At 56.2% G+C, this 10,048-nt stretch overlaps 1 long non-coding RNA gene across 1 annotated transcript; it reads right to left on the reverse strand.

Annotated features, from left to right (window-relative positions):
* Positions 1 to 16: 16 nt before the first annotated feature.
* On the reverse strand, positions 17 to 9,837 carry LOC113480765. Its single transcript, XR_003398526.1, has 3 exons — positions 7,960 to 9,837; positions 6,497 to 7,927; positions 17 to 4,239 (listed from the first exon to the last, which is right to left on the reverse strand). It is a non-coding gene; the product is annotated as an uncharacterized LOC113480765 (long non-coding RNA).
* Positions 9,838 to 10,048: the final 211 nt, after the last annotated feature.

Genomic DNA, 10,048 nt, shown 5'->3' on the forward strand with positions numbered 1-10,048 from the left:
GGTGTGGGGGGGGGGGGGGGGGGAAGTTTCACTTGTTCCTGTATTTTAAGAAAGGGGCTGAAGTGAGATGAGAAAACAGGAATCTTTAGGCTAGTCCTCAGCAGTGTGCAAAGTCGTAGGAGAAATTGAGAAGATACAGCAGGTAAAGACAAGTGGATATGGGTCTTTTGGGACTCGGACAAGCCAGGTTCCAGAGAGCGGATTGCAGCTGAGCTCCCCAGAAGTAACATTTCCTTAATGACCGACTCCCCGGTAAGGGTCATCACGGACCGCGGAACGCACGGACCGATGCGCACAGCCTCCAGGAAAGTGTCATTTAATCTTGGCAGGATGGTGACACCTCGGGTAGCCGCTGGGCAGGCAAGGAGCGGCCGGTGGGGGCACGGCTGCAGTGGGGAGCTGCTCGGCAGCGGCCCCGGGGCCACCGTGCTCCGCCCGCGGGAGAAGCTGCCACGCAGAGCAGCACATGCACGGAGGGACAGCGGTGGGCAGCGGCGCTCAGCAACGGTTAGACTAAATGATCTTCAAGGTCTTTTCCAACCAGAATGATTCTGTGATTCAATAGAGACAAAGGTCGCCACATGGAAAAATGGTCTCTGTTTCCACTGGGGAATAATAGCCTGAGCAGCTGTGGTTCTTGCTGCAAACGCAGCTCCCAGCCTCGGTGCTCTGCTCCCTGGCAGCCTGACTGGTGGGCTGGGAGTCAAACTAGGTGAGCTCGGTTCTGCGCTGTGCCCACCCAGCACTCGGGCATGGGGGCTCCCTGGCACCTCTGCATCCCACTGCAACCCCCCCAGTAACACTGACAGGGAGAAAAGCACCTGCAGGTCGCATCGCTGAGTGAGCACAGGCAGAGTCTCTTGGTGGGGACATATAGAAAAGTGCTGCGACAGGAAAAGCCAGCATGCCTCAGCTGCTTCTGTGCCAGCTCGCTGCCGTACCCAGAAACCCGGGCACAGGCGGCGCCTTTGGGGCTTCACTGAGAAATCCAGGGGAAAGCCAAGGATGTGTCTTCTCAAAGCAGAAGAAGCCAGAATGCCCCAGCCCCGCGCCTTGGTGCCAGGGCCGCGGAAGGCCAGCAAGGCATTAGTTAGGCTGAGCAGAGGTTTCTGTGCTGAGCATCCCCGTTTCAGCCGCCAGCAGCCCTGAGCTCCCTCCCACTCGGAAATCAGGTAAGCAGATTTTCAGGTCAGCGTCGAGCGCCAGCTCCTGCGCGGGCTAATCAGGAGCACTGCTGGGAGCTGGCGCCGCCGCTGACGGGAAGATGCTTTTCATTAAGATGTCTGCCATTGGCAATGCAGAACTGACACCGAGCTGCGGAAACACGTCCAGATCTCTGCGAGCGGGGAGACAGAGACAGGGAGGTTCGGCTGTGGCAGGGCGGTCTCTCGGTAACGGGAGAGGCATTTCTGAAGGGTATTATCTCTAAGGCAGAGAGGAGCGCTTCCAGAGCTGCGGTGTGTAGAGACAACTGCTGTGCCATGCAGCCATCTGAAGTGCTTGGTCATTGCCTCGCAAGGGACATTTTCTGGAAACACAGTTCACGTTCCCTGTATGATTTCATGTTCCTGCACACACTGAATGCACATTCACGTTGTGTATTCATGCTGCTCACTGGCTTCATAAGGGCACTGCATCTTCGCAGTCTTGCTTCCAAGTCTGTAAAATAACAGTGGTCGAGATTGGTTTATTTTTTCAGAAGTCAGAGAATCTAATTAACTGTTTGATAGTCACACACTTCCTTCTGGAGAGCAGAGCAGAGCTGGGCGAGGCAGCAGCTTTGCTGGGCAGGCAGGATCACAGCAGAGGAGGGTGATGCTCAGGAGCGAGGCGTGTGGTGGCAGCTCTGGACCCCACTGGGCACGGGGCTCAGGCTGGTGTGGGCACTCGGCTGTGGGGACCAGACCCCGAGCAGAAGGAAGGGGCTGACCCCCCCCGGGGTGCAGGGGATGCCTGGCTCTGGGGGTCTCTGTCCCCGACCTTCCCGGGAAGCAGCCAGGCCAGGGGCTGGGGGGGTCCAGGTGTGGGGAGGCATCTCGGCGGCAGTGCCAGGCGCCTGCCGTGCCCTGTGGGGTCCCTTCATTGCCCTTGTCAGCCCTCGAGAGGGTGAACCCCCATGGCAGAAACTGTGACTTTTGGAGCCGGCAAGTGCCCAGAGCAGGGTCTGGCCCGACAGATGACACCCACTGCCCCAGGGCGTGATGGTGTGACCCCAGCGCAGCCTGGCAGTACTGACACAAGGGGAAAACCATCCGATAACCATTTTCCTGTGATTTGCAGAGTTTCTAAACCTTTTCCAATGATCAGCTCCTGTTTTGCAGCCACATTTGCTCAAGCCTGTGTGGCAGGATCTGCACCGTCCTCATTCTCCAACTTCCCGAGTGTGACTTTCCCCAGGCGCAGGCGTGTGACCTCCAGGGCAGGACGGGAAGGGAGGGTTATGGCTGGAGATGGCAGTACAGTCCTTAATATCTCCTGATCCCTTCCTGTTAGCCCATGGCCATTCACAGCACACATTACCCACTGCCTGAGAAATATTTCTCTTCAGGGGTTATCCCTTAAAAAAAGAAAAAAAAATCCATGTCTGGAAGCTTCAATAGGAAGCTTAAAAGTAGAAGTAAGATGCACATTTTTAACAATAAGAATAGTAAGTCACTGGAGCAACTTACCCAAGGGGCTGTTCGAATTCTGTCAATTGAAGTTGTTTTTCTCTAACCCAGCCTGGGTTTGTCTCCAGAAGAACTTCAAACAGCAGCAAAACCCATGAGTGTGTGGCTGCTGGCCCGCGCTCTGCGGCAGGTCAGGCCAGGCTGGCACACCTGCCTCTTTTCCTTAAGAAATGATGATCCGTGTTTGCCGCTTTTGAAGGGGACCTGGGATGCAGCACTTGAACCTGCTTCCGCTGTCTGAGCACAGTGCTGTGGTGCTCAAGACCTCGCAGGGCTGAGCGTCCCGTCCTTGAAAGGTCAACACCAGCAGAAGCTGTGGACAAGCTTGTGTTAGCAACGGGAGGAGTAAAAGGGTAATTAACAGCGACGGTTCTTGACCCAGGCGTCCCTGATCTCCCTGACTCTTGTAAAGGGAGTTATTAGTCAAATACAGTGCTTGTGTGTGAAACAATTATCACTAATTACCATCAAGTCATGGCATTCTGAGATTTTTAAACACAGCATGGAAGTCTTGTGCGATTAGAGAGACCGTCAGGGCTGGAAGTCTTCTAAGGCAACTGTCTAAGTGTTTTCCATGCAGCATGTTCCTGAAAATACAAGATTCAGTGCCAAGGAGGTGACTTTTAATGCCTTTTAAACTGTACATAATATTAAAAATAAAGCAGGCTGGCAGACTAAGACCAAGAATGGGCACAGCTATGCAGCAGGTAGCCCTAGCCCTGTCCTTGCACCCCTCCCAAAATAAAGAAATGATGGGAATACCTGGCCCTTTGTGCCTCCTGCTCAGATTCTGGCTCATGTGGCTCATGCCAAGGCCTGGTGTGGGCTGGGAGCTGCGCCAGTGGCCCAAAGCGAGCACTGGGTAGCCAGGAGGGGTGGCCAGAAGGAGGCACAGTGCCAGGATGCAGCGGCGGTGCCCTGCAGCTGGCTGTGCCCTGCAGCCAGCACCTTGGCAGAGCGAGCGCCAGCCAGCTCCGTCAGAATCTGCCGACTCCTGGGAACAGGGAGGGCTGACCCTCCGGCTGGGAGGTGTGAAACAGCCGCTTACCTGCGGCGCTTTGGAGGTGCAGCCACAGAGCCGGGCTGCTGGGGCTTTCGTGCTTCCCAGAGTGACGCAGGGGATGCCCGCACAGCATCGGGGGGGAGCGATGAGCACCCACCCTCAGCTAGGGACGACTTACTCACCGGTGCATGAGTTCAGAGTGACGGGTTTTAAGGTATGACACCTCATGACTTGGGGGGTCAGTAAGAGAATTCGCGTGAAAGACTAGTCTGGGCAAAGGAGATGGAGCCTTTGTTTGTTGTATTTCTTAGTGAGCTCATAAAACAAAGCTTAATTTAGAGTACTTGGTCCTGTAAAGTTGAGAGATCCAAATGACTGGTGACACCCGTCTGTTAGGTGCCCTTACCAGCTGCCAGCTGTAATAAAGTGTGTGCTGGGCAGGGCAGCGGTGCCCGCGGCAGGGGAGGGACTGCTGCTGCTGCTGCCGCCTCTGCCTTCTGCCTCTCACTGCGAGCCAAGGACCGCGAGGAGTTGAGCTGCCCAGAGGGTGCTGCCCCAGTGCTGAGCCTGCAGAGAGAACAGGGGGTGGGCACCAGGGGCAAGAAAGTGATTTTTAGCACCTCTAAATCTCTGGAAAGGGTTACATCCAAGTCTGACTCAGGACCTTGAACCCAGTTTGTGTTACAATCATCACGAGACCCAGTAGTGAACGTCAGCTACTGCGACCCACCCGCAGGCTCGTGTGTGGCCCCTCGGCATCGCTGCCTGCATGGGCAGGGGCCACGCGGCCGCCCCAGGGCAGCCACCAGGGAAGGGGGTGGTGGGGACTGGGGCCACGAATGACCCCAAACATTCACCCTGAGGCCCTGCCGTCCCCAAACTGCGTCCCCGAGGCCCCACAGCCAGCGGAACCCCTGCTGCCATGGCACACGGGGGGACCTGTGTGGTCCCCAGGGGCCGCCCCATGGCAGCCATGGATGGAAAGGTGGGTCAGAAAGGCCATGACAGCGTGTTCACTGCCCTGACCAAATGGACACGTAAACCCCACACTGGAAATACTGTGTTGTGGTTAAACCAAGCAACTCAATAGCGCTTGGAAATTGCTTAGTCTCTTCCTTATTAGATTTATCTCGTGGCTCTTCCTTCCTCCTCTGTAGGGTTCTTTATTCAGAATTTGCTCAAATATTTTCCTTCAGAAGATTTAATATCTCAAAGTGCAAATATCCAAACCCTGTATCATTTTGCAATTTCATACTCCATGGTTCTTTCATATGCATATCACTCATTTGCTATCCCTTTGAAGAATGCAGCTTGAGTAATGGAAGAGAAAGAAAACCCATTCAGTGTTGATTTTAATTGAACAAGCTCAGAAGCTGTGGGGATCCATGCCAGACTCCAGCTCGCTCTCTTTTGAAGAGTTATTACTCGACTTCTTTTGCTTGTGTGTCTCTGTATTTTTTTTTCCAATTAGCAACTTCCCCAAAATATTAGTTACCTATTATTTTCCAGTTATGCTTGTTTGGGATGCTTATGCCTAATAACCATTAAATCTGCTCTTCCTGTTCCGATGGGATAGCACATTCCTTGTCTGGGGAGCAAAGCATCAGCCTGCATTCAGGAGTAAAATTTTGCGGTGACAATTGACTCATTTTTGGTGTAGCTTTTTCGCTTCAATGTGGTTATGGCAGTGGTGAGCTTCTGTAGGCTTTAAACTGTGACTGTAAAGACTGTAAATTAAAGACTGTAAGCAAAAGATTTTTTTTTTTTCCTTGTGTGCATAAATGAGGTCTCTGGTAGTTCTTCATTCTCCCATCCCAGGCAGCTGAACGTGAACCCCCAGCCTGTTGCTTGGATATAAGAGAGGAGATGAGACATGCAGAAGGAAGACAGTGCAAACGGCTGGAGTGATCGGATACTCTTTTCCATGCAGGATTTGGCTTAAGGAAAACACTTAAGTCAGCAACTGGTAGAAGAGCAAACAATTTTCCAGTCTATTATGGAAACGAGCTCTCCACATGGCTCTCAGAGACCTGCCACACACCGAGGGAATTCGAGCAGGCTGGGGATGTTGATTTTGCTATTTTCTCCTGAGAAGTCACCTCAACAAAGAAGGAATAGATCGCATAAGAAAGAAATGTGAGTAAGAAAGGATTTCAAAAGACCCAACTGGAGGGAGCGTGGGCCTTAGAGAGGCAGGGCGGCTGCCCTCCAGCTGCTTCCCTGCGGCTGCCTGGCCTGTCCCGGGAATGCTTGTCCCATGGTCTGGAGGTGACAGTGAAACGCGGCGGAAGGAAATAGCCTCTTGCAAGTAGCAGGTTTTTTTGGGGTAGGCTGCTGTTGTGACTGGGCTTATTCTCTGTTTTTTGATTTACAACCGTGCAATAAATCTCTTCCTTCCCGTTTCACGTGCAGGGTCTCCATCTGCCATGCCTGCTCCCACGCCTGGATCCCTACACACTGGAGCTGTGCTGCGGAAGAGCTCGGGTCCCCGCCGTGGAGCAGCCCCTTGGCCGCTGGGCTGGAGGTGCCCAGAGAGCCCCGGCGCAAGCAAAGCCACCAGAGGCTGTCCCCATGCCCTGAGCTCCTGCGCTGGTGCAGAGGGTCGCCCTGCCCGCAAGGCCTGGGGCTCTTAGACAGCAAAATCTTCTCAGCTGTGCCTCAAGGTCTTCCCCAGACAAAAAGGTGCTCGTGCAATGCAGAATCCATGCATGTGCTAGATCAGTACTGGGCATCCAGCACTATTTGTGATAGTCCTCCACCTTATGGCTAACGATTAAAAAGTACTGAAAGATATAAGCCACTTTTTTGAAAGCCAGATACTAACTGGTAGGCATCTTCATATAATCATGCAGGAGATTTCAAAAAAATCCAAAGAATATCAGCATGTTATTTTATTCCTCAAGGAGCAAATCTGTTAAAAGATCGAGCAAACAGTGCAATTACTATAATCATGAATTTAAATCTAAGTTAAACAGTTTTTTTTTTTTTTTAAAGATTAAAAAATGTAAAAAAGGATGTGCTCCAGGTGTTTTATATCTCTCTGCTTGGTCTGGTTTCGGTGGATGAACTGAGTCCGTCCAGGACAGCCCCGGCACCTGCCCCCCGGCCCCCGCGGGGGTTCCCAGCACAGGGCCCGATCCAGAGTGGGGCTGCTGGGAGACGCCCCAAGAGCCGGGAACCAACCCCTGCTGGTGTGTGACACTCGCTGGCACACCTCGGAGAGCAATGCTCTGAAATAAACCGAGAAGTATCGATGAGGAAGGGGCCTCTCCAGAAGCCGCTCGTCCCGTGCCTCCCGGCAGGCGAGGCGGTAACGGGGGGCACTGGGGCTCCCCAGAGAGCCGGCATGCGGCCTCTCACCTCCTGCCTGCTGGCTACAAGGAGACTAATGCCTGGGAATTAGCAGGAACGGGCTCTGCTTTTTTTGCACAATGCAACAGCTCCCCCATCTTACGGACTAAAGAACTTGAAATGAAAAAAAAAAAAAACAAAAAAAACCCAAACCCAAGCCCAAAAGCAGGAAATGAGCACCAGGGTAGCTCAACACGCTTCCCCGCTGCTTCTGGAGGGCGAGGCTGGCACCATGCTCCCGGCACAGCGCTTGTCTCCCAGGTGCTCTGGCAGAGAGGGACCCACTCCATGCTGCGCAGCACTCAACATTTCGGTGATGAAGGCACTGAGTTTTCTTCTCGCCAGGATGAGTAAACGTCGCCATTTCCAAATACTTTTTGACGTGGTACAGCAGCCTGGCTGAATGAGGAACCTTTCCTGCCTCTTGCCTTGGTGCTGGTGGCCCGGGCGCTCCAGCCCGTGGATGCGTCACCCGCTGCACTGCTGCCGGTCTCCTTTAGGGTGTACACACAGCACGCGGTACCCAGGCTGCTGCCGGTCTCCTTTAGGGTATACTCGCAGGTGTCTGAAGGGAAAGGGCCGCTTGTGCCGATACACAGCACTTTGCTGGGTGATGTTCACCCCAACAGCCCCTCCTGCAGACCTCTGCACAGCTGAGAAGAGGTGCCATTTCTCCTTTCTCGTGGCAGCGCTCAGCCTTGCTTGCCCAGCAGTCTGGCAGTGACCTCCCAGTGTGTTACCTGCTTCAGCCACAGATGGGAGGGCGGCTCTGGTTTAGGAGGGGGGCTGGGGAGGAGGCCTGAAGTGATGAGGGTCAGGCAGGCCCTGCTGACCACCATGGAGGGTGGACACGGGGGCTTGGAGGGTGTGGGGAGCCAGCTCGGCGAGCACAGCAGCCCGTAACCTGACAGCTCGGCGAGCACAGCACCCCATAACCTGACAGCTTGGTGAGGTGACTCGTGCCCAGGCCCGAGGCCCCATCATGAGGTGAGTAAAGGGTTAGAAAGAGTGTGTAAAATCAGCTCTATGTGTTAATGTACCAGGCACATTCCTCAAGAAGCTCCCCTTATTTCAGCCAAAAAGAATATGATGAAATAGTTTTAAAACAATATCTAGGAAGGGGAAAAGATTTTAGGTTGTTACTGGCTCTCCCAGGAAAAAGGGATTAGCACTGCGCCTGGAGGCTAGAGTAGGAGAAAACCCAGAGCAAGTGCTTGTCAGGAGAGGTCAGGGTGAGGTGGTTGAGCCCTGGGGGCCCTGCGGCTGCCACCACCTGTGGGGATATGCCCCCAGGACACAGACCTGCCCCTTCCCGGGGCACTGAGGCCTTTCCCAAAGCAGCCCACCCCTGGGCATCGCAGGGAGTGTTCAGACACAGACCCCCCGCCGTGTCACCCCGGAGCACCCCAGGGAGAGACCCCAGCTGGGGGGTGTGTGTATGTGAATGAGAGGCAGGGGAACGCAGGGTAGGTCCTGCAGTGACAGCCCCACGGTGTCACTTGGGCCAGGGTCCAGGATTCGCTTTGATTTCCACGTTCAGATGTGGAATCAAACACGCTGCTGAGCGCTGCTGCTCGCAGGGCGCTGGGGCTGGCTCTGAGCAGCCCCGGAGCTCTGCGTGGCGGCAGGCAGGGGCCCGGCCACACCACACCAAGAGCATCTGGGACAGGTCAGCGGGGCAGAGCCTCGGCTGCTGGGACGGAGCTGAAGGCGACTCACCGAACAGCACCTGGCCCTCCACGCCCGTCACCGTGTCCCCGGGAAGGGACAGGCCGCCGTCTCCCGCAGCGCAACGCCTGCTCTCCGTGGGCAGACATCAGCCAGGGGCAGCCCAGCGCCTCGGGGGTCGTCCCGTGTTCACGCTGAGACCCCAGTTCCCCAGCGGGCCGGCACCCACGAGGCCGCCGGAGGATGAGGAGCAGGGGGAGGCTGGAAGAGGCACGGCATGAGCACATGGGGCCCGAGCCATTGCCCAGGCAGCAACTGGGCCATCCATCTCACCCACTGGGGAGCAAACCTCCCCCGCACCCTCCAGCTCCCCGGGGCTCCAAGAGCCATTTCTCCGCCAGGTGTGGTGACAAGGCTGTGGTGCCACTCCAGTCCCAGGTCCAGCACGGAGTTCAGGCTGGGGCAGAGCTCAGGTCGCTGAGGCAGGGAGTGCAGGAGCTCCTGTGATGGGGCGTTTCCAGGCTGCACTGCTGTGGTCCCAGTTCAGACTGGTCCTGGACTGGGGTGCTTGTGCTGGATGGCAGCAAACCATTGAGCCCTCTAGCATAGGCGAGGCCCTGAGCACAATTTTCCGCTGGGTTCCCACGGGGCTTTTCCATCCCCCTTTCGCCAGGGCAGCTGGACACTCGCTTGCTTTCCCTTCCGCCGGCTGGGCGCGGGGCTGGCAGGGCCGACACACCAGCCCCCCTGCTCCTGGGGCAGCAGAGAGCCCCTGGAGCCATCAGTGCTTGGGCACGGGGCCCAGGGCTGATCCATGGCTGAGGGGACAGACATTCCACTACCACGGAGCATCTTCTCGTGTCTCTGCTCTCTCCAGAGGGAGCACGCTGAAAGCCGAATCGTGACCGGGCACCAGAGCACAGGGACCGAGCGTCAGGGAGCGCACCGGCAGAGCCAGGCCTAGCAAAGTCAGCTCCCTGACAGGAGTCTGCCCTCCAGGGAGCGGATTTAGGGTCATTCCGCCAGCACTGGAGCCTCTCTGCCCCTGTAACAACCTGAACCAGCCCCACGGAACAGCCGCTGGGACTTGGAGATGCACCGGGCCTCGGGAGCCCCGGCTGCGCTGCCGGGCCCCGGGCAGCCCGTTCCTCCGGCCACAGGAACAAACTCCCTTTCCACTTCAGAGCGGGCCAAGGAGAGCGACTTTGCGAAGTGCCAGGGGCAGCTCCGAGCCCGGGATAACGGCGGCGTTCTCGAGCCAGATCCCCGGGCACAAACCTCCCGGAGGCGCGGGGCCCGTCCCCGCATCCCCCCTCCTCCGGGACGGCCCCGCGGGCTGTGCCCCGGCCCCGCGGCT

The sequence above is a fragment of the Athene cunicularia genome, assembly GCF_003259725.1.
Source record: "Athene cunicularia isolate RWA chromosome 5 unlocalized genomic scaffold, athCun1 chr5_part1, whole genome shotgun sequence".
NCBI classification, from domain to species: domain Eukaryota; kingdom Metazoa; phylum Chordata; class Aves; order Strigiformes; family Strigidae; genus Athene; species Athene cunicularia.